The sequence below is a fragment of the Emys orbicularis genome, chromosome 2, assembly GCF_028017835.1.
Source record: "Emys orbicularis isolate rEmyOrb1 chromosome 2, rEmyOrb1.hap1, whole genome shotgun sequence".
NCBI lineage: Eukaryota > Metazoa > Chordata > Testudines > Emydidae > Emys > Emys orbicularis.
In genome coordinates this window covers 94,918,694-94,942,313 of record NC_088684.1, presented here as the reverse complement: position 1 = coordinate 94,942,313, position 23,620 = coordinate 94,918,694, and positions in this window count along the sequence as shown.

The following is a 23,620-nucleotide window of genomic DNA, read 5'->3' as shown; positions in this document are numbered from 1 at the left end:
CCTTTATATGACTGATTTAAGTATAAAACAGAGCACTGTATGTGACAGCAAGTGATTTACAATGGAAGATCCACTTTTGTAATCTGTAATGTTCTCTAAATGCTTTTAGAATGTTTGGGCCATAAAATTCTATTGTTTGTCCCTTTGGGAAATTGCTCTGTTTACTACAGTAGATCTGGTGGGCTTGAGTGTGTGTTATTATTATTGTTGTTATTAATTATAATAATAATAATTAATAATGAATAATACTAGTATTTTTTTCAAATCATTCTTAGAATAAAATAAATAAAAAGAATGATGCATAAGGAGTTCTGACCCAGTGGAAAATATTATTGCAGTAAATGCATAGTAATACTTACTGCATGCCTTGAGAAATCATGCAAAGGGAAATACAGGGAAAGGGAGGACGGATCACGGACTTGGTCTTCTTTTTTCCAGTCTCTCTTCCTCCCACATAGGAGCTACTGGTATTCTGGAGCCCAGGGCACTGTGAGAGAACTGTGAACCAGTTCACCCACATCGGTGATGGATCTTGGAGGGTGGTTACTGTATCATGATCAGTGGAACTGCAGTCAGAGGGCCCATGTTTCCTAGAGGGACTGTTCTCAATGGGACACCAGTGGAACAGGGAGTGTGGGAAGTTAGGCTGGAAGCAACTCTGCTTTATTCACTTATTCAGCTTAAGCTGTATTCATCTTCACTCTTTGTGAATGAAACAGTTATGAGTGCCTTTCGCATCCCTCCCTCCCCATATCTTGCATTTTGCATACAGTCAGAACTTACCCACACTTTCTTGCCCTCATCAGTGCTATCAGCCATTCCCTTTATTGAGCAACAATTTCACCTGGAAGCTTAGAAACAGACTTAGGCGCTGACTCTGTGGGTGTTCCAGGGCTCAAGCACCCAGCAAAAAAAATAGGGTATACTCAGCACCCATCGGGCCAGATTAATCTTTTGTGGGCCCTGGCTCCCATGGCCCCACCCCCTACTCCACCTGTGCTCCACCCTGAGGCCCCGCCCCCACTCAGCCACTTACCCCCAAGTCCCCACCTGCCGCTCACACGGGGGTGGAGGGAGAGAGAGAAGAACCCACCGGCGAAAACAAAAGTCAACGCCTGTGGAAACAGACACACTTTAATGATGCACTAAGGGGAGTAAGAGAGTTACTTGATACCAGGTTGATTATGACAAGGGTGCAGTTTGCATAATTAATTAAGGGGAAATTGTGCAATAGTAGAAAAGCCTCATTCCCTAACTCATGAGAATCACAGCACCTAACTTCTACGTGCCTAGAAAATCACTGGGATTCCCCAAGCCTGAGTTAGGGCTCAGGATCCCTATACAATGAATAAAGGGAGACAGGCACCTAAGAACTGGATTCACAAACACCACCATGATAAGTGTCTCTCTGACTAAACTGGCCAATGGGAAATGCAGAAGAGATGGGTGTGTCTTAAGCCCCATCCCTCTCGCAGAGTTCAGTGCCTCCCTCTCCTTGGGATTCTCAGTGGATTTAGGGCATCTGAGGTATTTTTGTGAGAAAGAGGAGAAGCTCCCTCATAACTCTTAGCCCAGTGGTTAGCCTATTCATCTGAGATGGGGAAAAGCTCCCTAAACTGAGGCGGGGGGAAGGCTTTGATTTGGAATTGCCACCTCTCAGGTGACTGCTCTAATTACTAGGCTATGGGATAGTTTGAGGTCAGATTCCCTCCATTTCTCTTATTGAAGCTGTTTCACTGTGTATAAATAATTTATTGGAGCAGGAAACTGGATCTCTGACATCCTAGATGAACGTGCTAACCACCGTTGGGTTAGGCATCTGGACACCTAGGGTAAGGCTGCTGTGCATGTGTCCAGAGCCTGAAAACAAACATGGGTCCAGAGTTTATCGGTGCCTCAACTCATTCAGCACCTCAGATTCGAGAGATGCTGAGTGGAGGGATTGTGAATCCCAGGTGGACCTGATTCTGGGATTTAGGTGCCTGTGGTAGTTAAGCACCTAAGTTCTTTTGTGAATCTAGCCGTGAGCATCTTGATAAGGAGAATCAAAACAAAGAACATGCTTAAGTTATTTCCTTATATATTTTGGAGATATTTCACTCTCTGTCATGTGCTCCTACAAAAAAATGTGGAATAGGGTAAAGGTGAACAACCAGAGAATCATTTTGTGATGTTCCATATAAGATGGAATTAGAGAATTAGGAGTACTTGTGGCACCTTAGAGACGAACACATTTATTTGAGCATAAGCTTTTGTGGGCTACAGTCCACTTCATCAGATGCATAGAATGGAACATATAGTAAGAAGATATATATACAGAGTACATGAAAAAGTGGAAGTAGCCATACCAACTGTAAGAGGCTAAGAAACAACTACCATCTAAGCTCTGAAATAATAATACAGTCATACTTTTGCTTGACAAGTGTATTATAAAAGGTATTAGGGGTTCAACATGAAGGCACTGGAAATGCCCAAGAGAAAATGAAAGCAACAGGTTTAGTTTCAACGCCCTTCCACCTTAAGCTCTAAGGCCTGATTCTCCTCTCACTTACAATAGTGAAAATCAGGAGTAACTCCCTCTTAGGTCATTGGAGTTAAATGCTTGTAAAAGCTGTATATGTGAGAAGAGAATCAGTTCCAATAAACTCTGTGTCATTAATGGAGTGCTTGCAATAGCAGTTTCTACATTTACACAATCCTTGAGGGCTATGCTCCAACTCTAAATGAGATTCCTTATTAAGAGTAAATGAAGGAGATGAAACAGTCAAAGAGATAAATATTATTTTGGAAGAATATTTCAGACAGGGAGATATAGAGCCTTTCTGTATAATTAGTTTTGGAATAGTCACACTTAGGGTACAGATTGTTGCAGGCATATTGATTTTTAGATTCATAGATTTGGAGGGCTAGAGAGACTATTATGATCACCTCGGATGATCCCCTTGGCCCATAGTCACTGCCTAGGCCATGCCTATCTCATGAATATCTGGATCCCACAACTGTCTCTGAAATGGTGGACTCCCTGCTCCCACGAAGTGCTCTATGAAAGTCAGTGGGGATCTACATAGACACTGGGGTCTGCCTGCATGAGTTCAATTGTAGTATTTGGGTCTAATTCAGATACACTAGTTTGTGTGAAAAATAAAGTCTTTAAAATCTAAAATGGCTATATGTGGTGATCATCTTCAAATATCTGTGTTTTACAAAATGAGTGTGAATATCTTTCGGCATATTATTAAATTATTTAATAAAAGAGAAGAGGAACAAAAAGATCCATTTCAGAGTAGCAGCCGTGTTAGTCTGTATCCGTAAAAAGAACAGGAGTACTTGTGGCACCTTAGAGACTAACACATTTATTTGAGCATAAGCTTTTGTGGGCTACAGTCCACTTCATCAGATGCATAGAATGGAACATATAGTAAGAAGATATATGTACAGAGTACATGAAAAAGTGGAAGTAGCCATACCAACTGTAAGAGGCTAATTAATTAAGATGAGCTATTATCAGCAGGAGGGGAAAAAAAACTTTTGTAGTGATAATCAAGATGGCCCATTTTCGACAGTTGACAAGAAGGTCTGAGGATACTTAACATGGGGAAATAGATTCAATATGTGTAATGACCCAGCCACTCCCAGTCTCTATTCAAATCCAAGTTAATGGTATCTAGTTTGCATATTAATTCAAGCTCAGCCGTTTCTCGTTGGAGTTTTTTTGGAGCTTTTTTATTGCAAAATTGCCACCTTGAAGTCTGTTACTGAGTGACCAGAAAGGTTGAAGTGTTCTCCTACTGGTTTTTGAATGTTATGATTCCTGATGTCAGATTTGTGTCCATTTATTCTTTTGCTTAGAGATCTTTGTTTGCTTTGTTTTGTTTTTGTTTTGTTTTCAGGAAACGATTGCACTGGCTAGTGGCCACTACCTGACTAAGATATGAGTCTTCTAAGAAGTGCTGTATATGGTAATCACTCTACTGACTATATTCATTGCAAGAAATAGTAGCAGTGGGAAAAATTATGGATGAAATGTAGAGTGATATGCTGCAAACTAAAGTTATTGCAAAGTCAAACAAGCTGCTGCTGAATCAAAAACCAACCAAAAGTAGAGGGCAGAGTACTGAATAAATAGCATCAGAACGTGCAAAGTTTACATATTACATTTGGATTCAAAATGGCTTTTTTCTCCTTAAACTAAAATTTTCACAGAGAATTTTTATTTCTTTTGAAATGTTCCTTTTTTTTCAGTTAAAACCTGAAATCCAAAAACTTTTTGATTTTTGAAAAGTGAAAGAAACCAGAATGGATCTAAAAACATTTTGGAAAAAAAATCATCTCCTTCAAAAATGTCTATGAAAAATATTTACATTTTCTAACCAGTTCTATATACACATATGCTCTTTTAGTCAGCAGAGAGGAATGCATTAATGGCCCTGAAAGGAAATACTAACAAAAATGGTATGAAGGATGAAAATACGGGGACGTTAATATTATATTATTGAGCTCAGTGTCTGACTACTTTGAATGATTGAAAAAGAAATAAATATATCACTCTAGGTACTTCTAACCAAGAACTAAATAGTTTGCACCTATACAGCCCTATGTTGTGATCCCATCAGATCTGACAAGCTCTGCAGCAGTGGATGGGTCATAATTAAGACAATTTTACAAAAAATAGTAATAAAACAAATATAATACAAGTACTGTAGTGCAATCCCTTTATTGTGAAAGTGAAACTTATAACTATAGAATTATTATATTTTTACGTAATTGCACTCAAAACCAAAATAATGTAAAATTTTAGAGCCTACAAGTCAAAGCATGAAGGGGCATATGAATGTTTAGCATGTCTGGCACATAAATACCTTGTAATGCCAGCTGCATCAGTGCCATATGAATGCCTGTTCCCACTTTCAGGTGACATTGTAAGTAAGAAGCAGGCAGCATTATCTCTTGTAAATGTAAACAAACTTGTTTGTCTTAGTGATGGGCTGAACAAGAAGTAGGACTGAGTGGACTTGTATGAGGTGAATTGAAAAATAATATTTCTTTTCTCTTTTCTACAGTGCAAACATCTGTGATCAAAATTATAATATAAAGTGAGCACTGTATGCTGTGTATTCTGTACTGTAATTGAAATCAATATATTTGAAAATATAGAAAAAAACACAAAATATTTATAATAAATTTAAATTAGCATTTTATTATTGTTTAACAGTGTGATTAAAACTGTGATTATTCACAACTATTTTTTAAATCTAGTTAATTTGTTTTGCAATGATTGCATGCATTAACTGCAATTGACAGCCCTAATAATTACAATAAATCTTCTCACCTCATAAACTTGTAAGAAGAACCCTCTTCCTCCTCCAAATAAAAAAGTCTGGTTAAACAGAGGAGCCATTTGTGAAGCTGAATGACCAGATGCCATGGAATCTGATGCCAGGTATAGTAAATCCTGTCACAAGCTAAGGAGCATAGAGTTAGTAATCCCAGCGGGCAAGATCTACCAGTTTTAGGGCACCTTTGTGGACCAGTAGAAAGGAACCAGACCATGATAGAGTATTAGGCTCTATGTGTGTAATTTTGTGGGGAAAAACAACAACAAAACCTTCTCATATATAGGTACTTAGAAATACATAGAACTGTTGCTTGATGCATGGCTGGTACAGGTAAAGCTCACCTGGTTAAACTTTGTTTAGTATAAAAGTAGTGTCCTTCCTTGCTAACAATTTAACACATTTTGAGCACTACATTATTTTCTATAGATCAATCATCAAGCCTAGCGTTTCTGTCAGCAAGGCAATCTACCATGAAGGCAGAGAGGTTTATTTCGCAAGCAATGAAGTCCTTGGAAAGCCTGAGGCCACTAAAGCGGATAATCTTAGCTTTGTTCTCTATTTAACTTTCTTTCCAGCAAGCTAAGACACGTCCATGTAATATAACAAATCCTACTTCTCTCTCTTTTTGGGGGTACTTTATGCTGTGTGTGTGTGTGTGTGTGTGTGTGTGCAGTTGCACGTACATTCCCACTGTGAGAACTAGAGACTGTCCCACCAAATAAAATTACTCAGGCCCACAATTTCTTAATACTCCATTTAGAAATTTTACACAAAGAACAAATACAAATACTCATTCTCATTTTTTACTTTCTGTTCTCCAACTCCCCCCCCCCCGAGAATTATCATTATTATGTATTTATTTATAAACTGTATTCATTATAGTTGTGCTCAGAACCTCCAAGAAAATTGGGGCCCCCAGGGGTGCTGGAACAATTTGTATAGTGAGGGAGCTGAGAGCCATTGAACCAAACCATAAACCCTGTATATGATGGAAACCACTTCAAACCGCCCCGCATCCCTAGTTCCAGCACCTATGGGCCCCATTGTGCTATGTGCTGTCTGAAAAAAATCTGATTTGTATTTATTTTTAATTTCTTTGTTCTTTTACTATTTTTTAATCTTCTGCTATTTAGAGTCAGCCAGTTGGTTCCCTCCCACACTGTAATGTAGAAGCTTAATTTCTGATAATCGCAAAGCAATTTTGCTTTTTACTTATTGAAAAAAAGAACTCAACTGTACTTGCAAAACTGTTTCCTCCCTAAATTTAGTATTAATCTGAAGCATTTATGTGCTATCATTTCTACAAAAGAAAACACCATTTTTAGAAATATGTTAAAAGGCAAATTTTATTTTTAATGTAAAAGTGACTAGTTAAAGGGCACTTTCATAGTCGACAAATATACAGGCCCACTAATCTCTGTTTTCACACACAGAAAGCAACATCTCACCAGGTATCAAAGGGAATACTGAAGCTAAAATTGCGTGAATAAAATTGTTCTGGCTGAGCCACATTTTCAAGAATATGGCTGCAAGTACAATCCATAGAAGTATTACACAAAAAGTGTGCAATTATATAATATGAATACAAATTGTGGTAAACATGGGTGCAATCATAGAGAAACTTCTGCACGCATTTTTGTTTGCACACTTGCACATCCAGGACTTGATCCTTGAATCATAGAATATCAGGGTTGAAAGGGACCTCAGGAGGTCATCTAGTCCAACCCCCTGCTCAAAGCAGGACCAATTCCCAACTAAATCATCCCAGCCACTTACCCCCAAGTCCCCACCTGCCACTCACATGGGGGTGGATTTGCAGATGACACTAAACTGGGAGGAGTGGTAGATACACTGGCAGTAGGGAGAAGATACAGAAGGACCTGGACAAATTAGAGGATTGGGCCAAAAGAAACCTGATGAGGTTTAACAAGGACAAGTGCAGAATCCTGCACTTAGGACGGAAGAATCCCATGCACTGCTACAGACTAGAGACCGAATGGCTAGGCAGCAGTGCTGCAGAAAAGGACCTAGGGGTTACAGTGGACGAGAAGCTGGATATGAGTCGACAGTGTGCCCTTGTTGCCAAGAAGGCTAATGGCATTTTGGGCTGTATAAGTAGGGGCATTGCCAGCAGATTGAGGGACGTGATCATTCACCTCTATTCGACATTGGTGAGGCCTCATCTGGAGTACTGTGTCCCGTTTTGGGCCCCACACTACAAGAAGGATGTGGAAAAATTGGAAAGAGTCCAGCGGAGGGCAACAAAAATGATTAGGGGGCTGGAGCACATGACTTATGAGGAGAGGCTGAAGGAACTGGGATTGTTTAGTCTGCAGAAGAGAAGAATAGGCGGGTTTTGATAGCTGCTTTCAACTACCTGAAAGGGGGTTCCAAAGAGGATGGATCTAGACTGTTCTCAGTGGTACCTGATGACAGAACAAGGAGTAATGTTCTCAAGTTGCAGTGGGGGAGGTTTAGGTTGGATTTTAGGAAAAACTTTTTCTCTAAGAGGGTGGCGAGGCACTGGAATAGGTTACCTAGGGAGGTGGTGGAATCTTCTTCCTTTGAGATTTTTAAGGTCAGGCTTGACAAAGCTCTGGCTGGTATGATTTAGTTGGGGGTTGGTCCTGCTTTGAGCAGGGGGTTGGACTAGATGACCTCCTGAGGTCCCTTCCAACCCTGATATTCTATGATTCTATTTGGCACTGATGTTACTGCTGCTGGAATACTGTGTCCAGTTCTGTTGCGTCCACTTCAAGAAGAATATTGATAAATAGGAAAGGGTACAGCGAAGAGCCATGGAAATGATTAAGGTATTAGAAAATAGCAATATACTCAAAAAGCTCAATCAATTTAGTTTAACAAAGAAAAAGTTAAGGAATGATTCGATTACAGTCTATAAGTACCTATATGGGGAACAAATACTTGCCAATGTGCTCTTCAATCTAGCAAAGAAAGGTATAACATAATCCAATGGGTGGAAGGTGAAGTTAGACAAATTCACACTGGAAATGTTTATCAGTGTGAATAATTAACCGGTGGAACAATTTACCAAGCACTGTGGTGGATTCTTCATCATTAGCAATTTTTAAATACAGAGTGGATTATTTTTTCTAAAATATATGCTCTACAAACTATTTTAGGAAAGTTCTCTGTCCCATGTTGTACCTGAGCTCAGACTAGATTATCACAATGGTCCCATCTGGTCTTGGAATCTATGAATACTTTAGCTTTTGAAAATTTGTCACAATAAATATTTTCTATCTCAAATATATATCTTTCAAAGACAAAATATTCATTCGTAACATATCTTTCTCCCCTTTTTAACAGACCCCTCATCTATGTTATTTGTATAATTTGTGGGATGTAACATAAATAAAATGACTTTGATATAGCATCTTTTAAAAAAACACCTCAGAATACTTTATGCTACATACACAAAGTGCTCTGGGTGTGTTAAAACCAAGGGAAGAAGAAAGGAAGCATTCTGAAGCTGTTGTGCTTGCTTTGCATGCTGAATTGTATTAACGAATACAACCAAATGAAAATGGATCCAATTAGTGAACAACATAGCTTGCGTGTTTTTAGGCAAGAGTGTCTTTTGCATATATTTTTTCAGTGCTCAGATAACTAGAAACAATATTAATGAAGTAATCAGAGGGAATAAAGGGATGCACATATGATATGACAGCAATATCAAGGTTTTTCCGATATGAATTTGGGACAACCACAGTACTCAGGAGAGTCAAAAGCATGAGTCAGATCATCTTAAAAGAAATAATAGTAATTAGTTAAATTGAGATGAGTGTGATGGGGGGGGGGAATTCCATATTTGGAGTCAGGTTCTTTTTTTTTTTTTTTTTTTTTTTTTAAATACCAGGTGTTTGAAATTATTTCTTAAAGTAAAATAACCTGCCAGATAACTGTTACCTTCTATCCTTCTAATGTGAAATCTCCTGTCTCTTCCCACATTGCACTGCTTTGAGATGCACCGTTCTGAACAAGTGACAGGTATTAAAATATGCTAAACCCTTCAAGATTAGAAACCTGATCTTTATACCCTTGGAAAGAGAAGATTCCTAATTTAGGACAGGATAAATAGCATTTCCTTCTTGATTCAAAAGACACTGAAATATTGCACTTTAAACTGTGACAGTTTGGGGCAGATCCTCAACTGGTGTAAATTAGTAACATTCATTAATATTAATGATCTACTCTAATTTACACCACCTGAAAATCTGGCCCTTTATGTACAGAAACTCTAGGTCATTTTCCATGTGTTGTAATGATAATAACTGCAATTTTCCTCCCTTTGAGCCCTGAACAGTTTGATTTATGCTAGTTAAGGCACCTGGCTCATGGTGACAAAGGCCTCAATCTCGCAAGGCTTGTCCAACTCCAAAATAGCTAAACATTGTTTCTTAATCCAGTTTTCAAAAAAGATTCAACTTTGGACAGACAGAGACCTAGAAAATTTGAGCTGTAAAGATGAAGGTTTCAGATATTTATGGGAGAATGAAAACTTGGGGGGAGAATTATTACAGCTGGTTAGAAAGCTGCAGGACAAATCACAAACATTTTCATAAAGTATTGTTTCTGTTTCGGATGAAATTTCATTTTCATTGACATTTTTTCTAACCAGCTGTAGTAATAATAGAAACTTTAAAATAAACTTTACAAGAGTTGCTAGTATCACTTGTAACATGTATTCCAAGTTCCCAGTCCAGCAAAGTATCTAGGCAGGTGCTTAACTTTAAATCAATGGGATTAGATTAGGTCACACTAAATTATCACAATAGTTTCTTCTGGCTTTATAACCTATAAATCTATGAATCTATTCATGTGTTTAAAGTTAAGCATGTGCTTAAATTCTTTGTTGGATGGGGGTCTAATAAGTAAAGGCTGTACGAAATTCAGATAGATGTGATTTATTGGTAGGAACACTTCACTATAAACTAAAATTGTTTTTGAATGAAAGGCTAGAGGCATAATGTTATTAGAGGAATTCTAACTTTTCACTGGGCCCAAGAGACCAAGTCCCTAAAATATTTGAATTTGGAATTTTTAAGAGGGAAAGAAAAAAGAACAAAACAAAAAAAGAAAAAAGGAAATTGAAAGATTAGAAGGAACATTAATCTAATGTTGTTCAATATTTTGCTACAGCCCAAGGAAGGCCCTGTGGCTGAGGCATTACCTATAATCTTATTTTCTCTTTTTAGAGTGTATTTTATTAATGCATTTTTGTACTACTGAGTGAAGGAACACCAGGCGTTTTCCTTTCATTTAAAATTAATAAGGAATATATTACTGTGCTAGGAAAGGATGGCAAAAGAAAAGTCCTTTCATTGCAATAGGATGTATAGTGGTTAAAGGAGAAGTCTGAGCCTTAGGAGACTTGAGTTCTATTCTGGTTCTTACTGACTTGTTCTGTGAACTCTGACAAGTCATTTAGCCTTTCTCTACTGCAATTTCCACAACTGAAATATAATGTCATTGTCCACATCTCTAATGTCATGTCATAGGGATACAGTGAGGCTTTAGTAATTTCCCTGTTGCATTATTGTACATCCAAGAATATAGCTTGAGATTTTCAAAGCATTGACATAAGATTTGGCTATACATCTTCCATTACAGTTAAGATGTGTGGCTAAATCCCACATAGTGCTCTGAATTTCTCAACCCTAGTTCTTAGTCCCCAACCATATTAATTTTTGTATATTCAACTAATTTTTTGGTGGGGCTGGAGGGGATATTTAAAACCATCAGTAAAAACTGAAATGGTCCAGAAGCAAACCTTTTTCAAATTTTAAAATTATTTGGGCAACTCATTTTTCCATCATTATTTTTCTCTGTTTCCTGTTTCCATTGCTGCACTTCTCTTCTGAATAATTAAAGCTCAAAGGAGCAAGAAAGAAACTTCAGACACCTGAAGGGGTGGATAGAAGCTGATTCAGTTCACAGAACAAAATATTTGCATGAGATACTGATTCTGTGTCTCAACATAGCATGCTTTAATTTACAAGTTACTGAACAAAGAGAAACACAAACTGGATAGAGACAGACAGACACAGGCAATCAGTTCATGTATTAAAAAAAAAAATCTGAGTGTGCACCCCACATGTAAAAAGAAATCTAAGTCTTCATCTGGGGCTTGATCCTGCTTGTGGCACATACGGTAGTGTTACCACACTGATTGGATCTACAACAGTGCTAAGGACAGCTCAGTGACCCTGCCAGTGAAAATCCCCAGTTGCACCTGGTGCAGGGAGTTACACACATATGGCCCCCACATAGTGGAGGTGGCTTACTTGCACTCAGCGTGGTGGGCAGAGGGCAGAAGGGATGTGATGATGGACAGAGTTGGGACATGGTGCTACACCCACTGAAGATGTACAATCCAGGAAGATGGACCTACTCCCATCACCAAATTCCCCTATGCCTACTAGCTACAAGTGTAAGGGCCATCTGCACATACAGGGATCTGCAGAAACCCAGAAGCTGTATCACAAGGACCATGCACTTGAACTCAGGCAACCCTGCTACAGAAGGGGCACATCTGAAAATTGGCAAGGTCATGGTGTCCCTATTTCAGAAAGCCAAAGGGCTGACTTCAGACAGAATTCCTTTCCCTGCTCTATGGTAGAGCCATGTGCTCCTTTGAAGTGCATGTATCATCTCTCCATGACAGCCTGTCCCCTGCCATATGAGCAGGCTTTGGATTGCAATCTGATCTGGAGGGTGCTTGGCATACGCTGAAGGGCTCCATGCATTCAGCAGTGCCCTGAGAATTGTGCTGTGGCAGTATCAAGCTTGCACTGGTCATTGAATCCATACCAGTATGCATCAGGTAGGGATTTGGTCCAAAGTGTGTGAAATGTGGAAGGGCTAAAGAAACCTATTCTCTCGGTCCAAGGTCAATTAATGAGGCAGCTGGGCAACCCTGTTTCAACTCTATTGTGTCCCATCTTGCCATGATTACTATTCCAGATAAAGACCTATATATCTTCTGTGCTAGTTGTTTGGAGTGTTCAGGCCACTAGATCTGCCCAAAAGGAGTAGTGGAGATAATTACTCCATTTAATAAATATGGGTGTTCCTAAATTTAGAGGTTTTCCTGTACTAAGCATTTACGTTAGGTTCTTCATTAAAACATTGGGGTCAGTCCTGCAACCCTTATTCCCCCACCTACGCCTAGCTCATGTGAATAGTCCAATAACTCCACTGGGCATATTCAGGTGATGATAGGATGCAGGACCAGGCTCATATTTTCTATGAACTAAATATAATCAACATTTTCCGGGTAAAAACTTCAACCAGCTCTACATTTCAATAAAATATTTTAAAATGTGCTTTCTCTGAGACTGTAATGCACCAGACTCCCATGGATTTAAAACATGTTGAGGTCTAATGTATCTTAATTATATGTAATATCTCAGTAATATAGAATGCAAAAAAATCTGAACAAAAATGCTAACAATGCTTCATCCTTTTTGTAAGAAATTGATTTTAATGGTGCCAGTCTCCTGAGTGCAACTGTGAAGGGAGCTTAAAGTGGCCAAATTGTCAAGTATTTGTCCAGTAACTAGTCTGGTGGGTAGGGGGAATGTGGTGGACATAATATACTTGGATTTAGTAAAGCTTTTGACACAGACCCACATGACATTCTGATAAGTAAGCTGGAGAAATGTGGGCTTGGCAGAACTACCATTACGTGGATACAGAATTGGTTAAACAACTCCAAACAAAGAGTAACTATTAATGGAATGATGTCAGATTGGTGGGAGGTCTCAAATGGGATTCCACAGGGATCTGTTCAGGGTCTGGTGTTGTTTAACATCTTTGTTGATTACCTGGATGTAGGAATAGAGAGCATATGGATCAAATTTGCAGATGACACAAAGCTGGGGGTGGTTGCCAACACTTTGGAGGATAGAGCTAAAATTCAGAGGAACCTTGATAAATTGCAGAACTGGGCTATAGACAACAAAATTAAATTTAAGAAAAACAAATGTAAGATGCTACATTAGGGAAGAAAAACCAAATGTGCAACAACAGAATAGGGGATAACTGGCTTGGAAGCAGCACTGATGAGAAGGACCTGGGAGTTGTGGTGGATCGCAACCTCAACATGAGTCAGCAATGCGATGCTGTAGCAAAAAAAAGCAAATGCAATTTTAGGTTGCATTAATAGAGCCATAGCATGCAAGTCACAGGAGGAGATATTACCTCACTACTTGGTGCTGTTTAGGCCTCATCTGGAGTACTGTGTCCAATTTTGTGTACCAATGTATAGAAAGGATGTGGAGAAACTGGAAAGGATCCAGAGGTGAGCAACAAAGATGACCAAAGGGATGGAATGCAAGTCATATGGTTAAAGGCAGAAGGAACTGGGTATGTTTAGTTTGGAAAAGGAGATTGAGGGGCGACATGATAGTGATCTTCAAATACTAGAGAGGCTACCATAAAAAAGATAGAGGCAAGTTGTTCTCTCTTGCCACAGAGGACAGGACAAGAGGCAATATGTTCAAACTAGATTAAATCTCCAGGAAAACTTCCTAACTATAAGAACAGTAGGACAATGGAACAGGCTGCCTAGGGAGGTTGTGGAAGCTCCTTTGCTGGAGGTTTTCAAAAGGAGGCTAGATAGACATCTGTCTTGGATGATTTAGACATGACAAATCCTGCATCTTTGCAGGGGATTAGACTAGATGACCGTTGCAGTCCCTTCTAACCCTATGATTCTATGATTCTATTTTAGCCTCCAATTCTCCGGATATTTGTGCTAATGCAGGCACCCTTCATTTGATTTTCAGTATCCAACTGACTTGTAGATAGGTCCATGCTAGCTATCTCTATCTGCAAGATCAGAGCACTAGAAGCTGAAGAATAAAGGGAGAAAAAAAGAGGATTAAGTTAAGTCTTTGCAACATGTCCATTTTAAAAATTGTATATTGGTGTCCACTGAACAATGTAATTTATTAATTGATAGCTAGTTGTATGGATCTTGGGCTTAGAACTGGAACAAAATCCATGCAAAGGTTGAATGCTTCTTCAGGGTTTGGATGCTCCAATCCAAAGGTCTGCTGGGACCACAGATTTGACAAGATGCCCAGATCAGAGTAGTTGATAAGGCTATCATAATTTATTTTTTGCTATGCTGCTTACCCAACAACTCCATAAACCTATATTAACTCCATTAATACTCTTTTTTATAGGGACATAAAAGAAAAAATGACTGAAGTGAAACTGAGAAAGAGAAGGGAGGAAATAAAGGAAAGGGATGCTAAAAGAATGTATACCTTTTCACTGTTCATAGGGCGTAGATCCTATGAATAAAAAATGCCTAGATAGATGAAAGATTGTTGAAAGACAGCTTTTCTACAGGATCTCTGAAAACTACTGGTAAATTTCATTAAAATCAACCATAAAAACATTCCATTGATAGTTTTTGTGACAGATATGGTAATGTCCTGCCACACTTTGGGAGACCCTATTAAATTATTTTAAAATACCTTTGAGGTCCACATTGTATTAAATTAATGGTTTATATATTACTATGGCCTGGAATTGTATGCAACCTCTCTAGGAGGGAGACGTAACAGATGTGAGGCCTGGGAGTTCAAAGGACTGTATTGAAAATGTTCCAGACAAGAATAAACTTTTGGGACAATAAGTGTGAAGTAGATTCCTGAGAAATACTTAGGGAGAGGTTAATACAAATTCCCTACCTTTGGTTATACAAAAATCCAGCCTTTTGAAACTATGCCCTTAGGAGAGGGTCTCTGTCTGCTGATTACCTGTTCCTGGAGACTGGAGAACAAAGATCCAAGCTGTATAAAGAAACAGCTGAACTGCTCAGCCTGGGTTATGGTTCTGAATCTGAGGCAATTATGAATTTGTAACCATGGAGAAAACCCTTTTGTGGGTTTTGAAGGACTGACACCAACCAGAACCTGAGGTTGGAGTTGAGGTGACCTCTGGTAAGCTTTTTTAGGATGCATGTAAGTTCTCTTACTGTTTTCATATTTTCTCTGTAATGCTTTAACCTTTAGAATAAATGTGCTTATTCAGGAATATATGTGCCTCTGAAGAGAAAGCAAAGTGCAGGCTGGCTTTCTGGGAATATCACAATGTAGGTAGGGAACTGTGCAGCCTGGAAATTCCCCGGTCAGCACAGGAGAGAGATGCGAGTCTTCACTTTAGTGACGTGATGGCTGGGAGCTGTAAACCTTTACATGAGTGGCCTGGAAGGACCATGGAGGGGAAATGCAGGCACAATTTCCCTGAAACTGTAACAGTTTTTATGACTATGACTTTAGTATGGGGATATTGTGTTTTAAGGAAAGAGTTTTGTAATATCTTTATTCAATAAACCCAACACTTTATGTCAGAATAAATTTAGAACAAAATTGTTACTTTAGGCACATACCTGAACATGGCATGACGGGTAAGCTGCACCACCCCACAATTAGTACCAGACAGACAGACAGACAGACCAGGTTCTTTAAGAGAAATATAAGTCACTTCACTCTTTTATGTGGAATAGCTTATTCTCTTCTGTGCATCCAGCCAGTGCTCTGCCAGTGATTAGCAGAAGCAGAGACAGGGCTATTACCTACCCCACTTCCCTCCACCCCTATCTTGCATATTTTCTCCCAGAGGGGACTATTGGGCCAGTAACCCCCACTCTCCCGACTGTGTCCAGATTCAAGTCTTATTTTGCAACAGGTTTTCCCTCCATCTTGACTGAATCATAAGGAGGTCAAGTTGTCTAAGATGTCCTAAACACTCCTAATTTTGCTGGTGTGGCTCCTTCTTATCTCTTAAACGGATCCCTCCCTGGTCCTGAGAGATTCAAAGGTCCAGTGACTTGTTCCCACTCTTTATCCCAGTATATTTATCCAGTTGGGGAACTGAAACAATTCTTTGTAACTACACACGCCAATCACATTTGGTAACGGTGGATAACAAATACACACAGCAAAGACAGTTCACAAGCAACCTATAGGCTGAATTATGGCAGCATAAAGTGTTTCTTACACAATTTTAAGTAGCAAACAAATTATTTAATATTAAAGTCTGTTTGCAAATAATTCATGAACAGACAAATAAAAATTAATTAGATGAATGGTTCTCCATTTATAGTTTGCCTACCTTCACTTAGAACACTAAGGCCCTGATTCATCAGTCTTCCCCCATTAAGCAAAACACTTAAGCATATGCTTAATTTTAGCATATACTTAATCCATATAAACGTCAATTTAGTGTTAAAAATGTTTACACTAACACATTTATAAAATATTTCCTCTAGAGTCAGAAGGCTGAAGAGGATCTGAAAACACAGTCTGATGTTCAGTTTCTGATTCAATTATATCAGAAAAATCCATCTTTGATTAAAAACTAAGCCAAGAATTGACCTTTCACCATTTAAAAATATTTCATAAAATTAGTCACCTTTTCATGTATTGGTTTAAAAACCCTATAGATTTGAACTCTTTTCTTTGGAGTGTGTATAATAATAGCTGTTCTCACACACTGGTATGTTGAACGTATTAATGCCTGCTTAATAATACTACACTACAGAATATAAACATTCAACTTTTCATCCTCATTCACTATTGTTTTCTTCTGTTTTTTTTTTTTTTAATGGTATAACCTAGTGCCAAATGCCTACAAAATTGCTGTTTACTAGTCTTTTTGGGGAAAAAAAGATTTTATTCTAAGATATAAAAGGATGAAAGACTTCTGTAAAACTATTATTTTCAAAATATAGTAATAATTTTAGCTCATCTTGTTCTTATTAATCTAGATGTTCTTCTTATTTATTATTCTTTTTTGAGGTTGTACTTAACCATTGAATACAGTTTATTGCTCAAATCAATTGATCTCTTTTTTACTTCATGTTTATTTTATTTATTTTTAATCTTTATTTAATGCAGAGATATGTTGATTCTTCTCTCTAGTTTGTCACTTTGGGATGATTTTAGCTGGCCTTGCCCACCAAGAGTAAAAAACCAACAAAATTGCTGCAGAATTTACATCATAAGTTGAACTCCAAAGAGTGTTCTAATTTTTATCTCTTGATTGTATTATATTAGTTATTGACTGGTTATTTAATGGCCATATTTTTAATGGATTTTTTTTCCATTTTGGAATGTAAAATATTCATAGATTCATAGATTCTAGGACTGGAAGGGACCTCGAGAGGTCATCAAGTCCAGTCCCCTGCCCTCATGGCATGACCAAATACTGTCTAGACCATCCCTGATAGACATTTATCTAATCTACTCTTAAATATCTCCAGAGATGGAGATTCCACAACCTCCCTAGGCAATTTATTCCAGTGTTTAACCACCCTGACAGTTAGGAACTTTTTCCTAATGTCCAGCCTAAACCTCCCTTGCTGCAATTTAAGCCCATTGATTCTTGTTCTGTCCTTAGAGGCTAAGGTGAACAAGTTTTCTCCCTCCTCCTTCTGACACCCTTTTAGATACCTTAAAACTGCGATCATGTCCCCTCTTAGTCTTCTCTTTTCGAAACTAAACAAACCCAATTCTTTCAGCCTTCCTTCATAGGTCATGTTCTCAAGACCTTTAATCATTCTTGTTGCTCTTCTCTGGACCCTCTCCAATTTCTCCACATCTTTCTTGAAATGCGGTGCCCAGAACTGGCCACAATACTCCAGTTGAGGCCTAACCAGTGCAGAGTAGAGCGGAAGGATGACTTCTCGTGTCTTTCTCACAACACACCTGTTAATACATCCCAGAATCATGTTTGCTTTTTTTGCAACAGCATCACACTGTTGACTCATATTTAGCTTGTGGTCCACTATAACCCCTAGATCTCTTTCTGCCGTACTCCTTCCTAGACAGTATCTTCCCATTCTGTATGTGTGAAACTGATTTTTTCTTCCTAAGTGGAGTACTTTGCATTTGTCTTTGTTAAACTTCATCCTGTTTACCTCAGACCATTTCTCCAATTTGTCCAGATCATTTTGAATTATGACCCTGTCCTCCAAAGCAGTTGCAATCCCTCCCAGTCTGGTATCATCTGCAAACTTAATAAGCGTACTTTCTATGCCAATATCTAAGTCGTTAATGAAGATATTGAACAGAGCCGGTCCCAAAACAGACCCCTGCGGCACCCCACTTGTTATGCCTTTCCAGCAGGATTGGGAACCATTAATAACAACTCTCTGAGTATGGTTATCCAGCCAGTTATGCACCCACCTTATAGTAGCCCCATCTAAATTGTATTTGACTAGTTTATCGATAAGAATATCATGCGAGACCGTATCAAATGCCTTACTAAAGTCTAGGTATAGCACATCCACAGCTTCTCCCTTATCCACAAGTCTCGTTATCCTATCAAAGAAAGCTATCAGATTGGTTTGACACGATTTGTTCTTTACAAATCCATGCTGGCTATTCCCTATCACCTTACCGCCTTGAAAGTGTTTGCAGATGATTTCCTTAATTATTTGCTCCATTATCTTCCCTGGCACAGAAGTTAAACTAACTGGTCTGTAGTTTCCTGGGTTGTTTTTATTAGATGGGCACTATATTTGCCCTTTTCCAGTCTTCTGGAATCTCTCCCGTCTCCCATGATTTTCCAAAGATAATAGCTAGAGGCTCAAATACCTCCTCTATTAGCTCTTTGAGTATTCTAGGATGCAGTTCATCAGGCCCTGGTGACTTGCAGGCATCTAACTTTTCTAAGTGATTTTTAACTTGTTCTTTTTTTATTTTATCTGCTAAACCTACCCCCTTCCCATTAGCATTCACTATGTTAGGCATTGCTTCAGACTTCTCGGTGAAGACCGAAACAAAGAAGTCATTAAGCATCTCTGCCATTTCCAAGTTTCCTGTTACTGTTTCTCCCTCTTTACTGAGCAGTTGGCCTACCCTGTCTTTGGTCTTCCTCTTGCTTCTAATGTATTGATAAAAAGTCTTCTTGTTTCCCTTTATTCCAGTAGCTAGTTTGAGCTCATTTTGTGCCTTTGCCTTTCTAATCTTGCCCCTGCATTCCTGTGTTGTTTGCCTATATTCATCCTTTGTAATCTGTCCTAGTTTCCATTTTTTATAGGACTCCTTTTTATTTTTTAGATCATGCAAGATCTTGTGGTTAAGCCAAGGTGGTCTTTTGCCACAATTTCTATCTTTCCTAACCAGGAGAATAGCTTGCTTTTGGGCCCTTAATAGTGTCCCTTTGAAAAACTGCCAACTCTCCTCAGTTGTTTTTCCCCTCAGTCTTGATTTCCATGGGACCTTACCTATCAGCTCTCTGAGCTTACCAAAATCCGCCTTCCTGAAATCCATTGTCTCTATTTTGCTGTACTCCCTTCTACCCTTCCTTAGAATTGCAAACTCTATGATTTCATGATCACTTTCACCCAAGCTGCCTTCTACTTTCAAATTCTCAATGAGTTCCTCCCTATTTGTTAAAATCAAGTCTAGAACAGCTTCCCCCCAGTAGCTTTTTCAACCTTCTGAAATAAAAAGTTGTCTGCAATGCAGTCCAAGAATTTGTTGGATAGTCTGTGTTATTTTCCCAACATATATTTGGATAGTTGAAGTCCCCCATCACCACCAAATCTTGGGCTTTGGATGATTTTGTTAGTTGTTTAAAAAAAGCCTCATCCACCTCTTCCACCTGGTTAGGTGGCCTGTAATAGACTCCTAGCATGACATCACCCTTATTTTTTACCCCTTTTAGCCTAACCCAGAGACTCTCAACACTTCCGTCTCCTATGTCCATCTCCACCTCAGTCCAAGTGTGTACATTTTTAATATATAAGTCAACACCTCCTCCCTTTTTCCCGTCTATCCTTCCTGAGCAAGCTGTACCCATCCACACCAACATTCCAATCATGTGTATTATCCCACCAAGTTTCAGTAATGCCAACAATGTCATAGTTGTATTTATTTATTAGCACTTCCAGTTCTTCCCGCTTATTACCCATACTTCTCGCATTTGTATATAGGCATCTAAGATACTGGTTTGATCTTGCCTCCCAGTTTTGCCCTGACTCTCCTTTCTCTCTGCCATTTTAGCCCACGCTCCCTCTTGTTTCCGACCCATCTCCCAGGTCTCCATGTTCCCCACTTACCTGTGGGCTTTGCTCACCTGTCCCCGTCGAACCTAGTTTAAAGCCCTCCTCACTAGGTTAGCCAGTCTGTGTCCAAATAGGGTCTTTCCCCTCCTCGAAAGGTGAACGCCATCTCTGCCTAGCAGTCCTTCCTCGAATAGCATCCCGTGGTCGAGGAAGCCAAAGCCCTCCTGGCGACACAATCTTCGCAGCCAGGCATTCATAGAATCATAGAATCATAGAATATCAGTGTTGGAAGGGACCTCAGGAGGTCATCTAGTCCAACCCCCTGCTCAAAGCAGGACCAAAGCATTCACCTCCATGATTCATCTGTCTCTGCCCGGGCCCCTACCTTTGACAGGAAGAATCAAAGAGAATACCACCTGCGCTCCAAACTCCTTCACCCGTACTCCCAGAGCCCTGTAGTCACTCTTGATCTGCTCAGTGTCACACCTCGCAGTATCATTTGTGCCCACATGGATGAGTAGCATGGGGTAGTAGTCAGAGGGCTGGATAATCCTCGACAATGCCTCCGTAACATTTCGGATACGGGCCCCCGGCAGGCAGCATACCTCCCGAGAGGTGGAGGGCGCCTCCGTCCCCCTCAGCAGAGAGTCTCTGACCACCACTACCCTACGTTTCCTATTCGCGGTGGTGGCAGCAGACCTCCCAGCCTTAGGGGTACGAGGCTTCTCCTCCTTTACTGTAGGGGGTGATTCCTTCTCTCCTGTATCAAGAAGAGCATAATGGTTACCTATTACCATGGCGGGAGGGTTCGGAGCAGAGGTGGAGCACTGCCTGCTGCCAGAAGTAACCAGCTGCCAGTGTCCGCCCTGAGCCATCTCCTCCTCCACCAGTGGTGTATCAGCAGTCCTGTGTACTGGGACAGCTACCTCAGCTGTCTCCACATGGACACTGTCCAGGAATTGCTCGCCGATTCGGATGCTCCTCAACCTAGCCACCTCCTCTTGTAGCTCTCCCACCTGCTGCCTGAGAGATTCCACCATCAGGCACCTTTCACATTGGAGGGTCCTCCCAGCCTGGATATCAGTAAGTAGAAATTGCAAGTCACATTGCATTGTATAGGATTATAGTCATTCTTTGAAAGTAGGAAAAAAACATTCTGGTGCTTGTCTAAAAAAATGTTATGTGTTAGAACATACCTCTGAAGAGTTTGGTTAGTTAACCTAGGCCCTGATTAGGGCCTTGTTTTCATGAAAAATTTACCCCCGTTTTGTAAAATTAATGAGTGGTATCAGTGGCTGTAGGGTAAAACATAAATATATATTAGGAGAATCGTCAAAGGGCTTCTGATGCAGAACTAAGCCAGAGATCTGAGCCTTACCTTGTTTTTGATAAAAAGCCACAGTAAATAACTGGCTCCCACATTTATTAGTTCAACATTCATGGTATGTGCACAGTACACAAGGACCTTTGAAATATCTTCCCTTCTATGCAACCACTTGCTTCCTTATTTGTCATCAGCCATACCACATAGCCATTTACTCACTCTCAGCCAAACACATGTACCTTTATAAAGAGAAATCCAGGATAGCTTCTGCTCAACAGTATCTACTGCAGCACTGAACTGTAGTTTTCCAGAAAGCTGATCTGTACACATGGTAAGTTGACCTCAGTATCCCAGTTTTTACAGACATACAGGCAATACCCAGGAGATCATAATTGTTGCAGTATCAGAGGAGATTACTAGTCCTTGTCCAGTGTCTTTCCTCCAGTAGTGGCCTATGCCTAATGTTTATGAGGAAGGTAAACCGATCACTCACATGGGGAATACATGCTCCTCTTTGCTACAAGCTGTATTGAAGTGAAGATAATTTTGGACACACAAAGACTTTTCCAAGATTAAAAGAGAACATCTTGCTGACTTTAGAGGGAATTTTGCCTAAGTGAGGATATCATGATAAGGCACAGAGTATTTCGAGGACTTTATTGTAGTATTTTAATATGAAAAATCAATTGGACTGTCACTAGGTCATGGGATTAGCACTTCCAAATCAAGATTAAGTTTTATACCTTTGAAATATCAACTTTATATTGAAAAATTGTCACTTTATACTTCTAAAGTAATTTGCTTTTCTGCACTCCCCATAAACTTGATAAGTTCAACTATGGTCATGGTTAATAGCAATATAAACCACTGAAGTGCACTTTTATCCATTTTAAAGCACTCATGCCATATAACTCCAAGTGAAGTTCTGGTTATTAGTAAAACAGTAGAGAGGCAAATACCATTCTGCATTTCTAAAAATATATTAAGACAGTCACTAATATACACTGCTTATGTACTCAGGCAATGGTGGCAATGCACTCAATCTCAGTGGACAGAATGTCAGCCTCAATCCATAACTCATACAGCACTCCCTTTCCCTGGTATCCTCTTTATTCTGCCTGTCTCACTACTCTTCAAATCTGCTCCAAAGAAATCACTGTACTTCCCACCTCGCACATGCAGAACCACGCATAGCTGCCCAAAAGGGGGAGAACTGGAATAAAAAGTCTTTTATTATTTTGCATTAATTATAAAACTGTTTTATTTGTTCTTCTGAAGTGCATTACAGAGGGAACTAAAGCCTCTCCTATGAAAAGAGTCCTAGAGAATATAATAGGGATGAAAACATTAGGTTTCTATAGACATTGTCACAATAAAATGCCCCCACCCCCGGGGTCCCCTGGGTAAGAATTTACTAGATAATTATAGCCATTCTATTGGCTATTTGAACCATACTAACAAATTCCTTAGCAGGAACATCATGGTCTAATAAAAACGTAGAAAGATCCTAATTTTTTATTATATTCTATGGGATGTTGCTTTCTTAGAATACAACGCTGCTAGAGTTCTTGGGTAACATTATCAAAAGCATCTAAGTGTCTTATGAGACTAAGTCCTCATTTCAAAAGGGACTTCAGAACTTGGGGCCAGATTTACAAAGGTATTTATGCTTCAAAAGATGCAAATAAGCATCTTGTGGGATTTACAAAAGTGTCTACGTGAATTAATTGCCTATCTCCCATTGTATTTTAATGGAAATTAAGTGCCTAACTGTATTTCAGAAGGAGTTAGGCACTGAACTTGCTTAAGTAACCAATCAAAGCAAATTTCTAATTGCTCATGTGTGCACATTTCTTTTCATTTTTATGAGGCTGTAACAATTTTGTAGCCTCACCAGAACCCTTG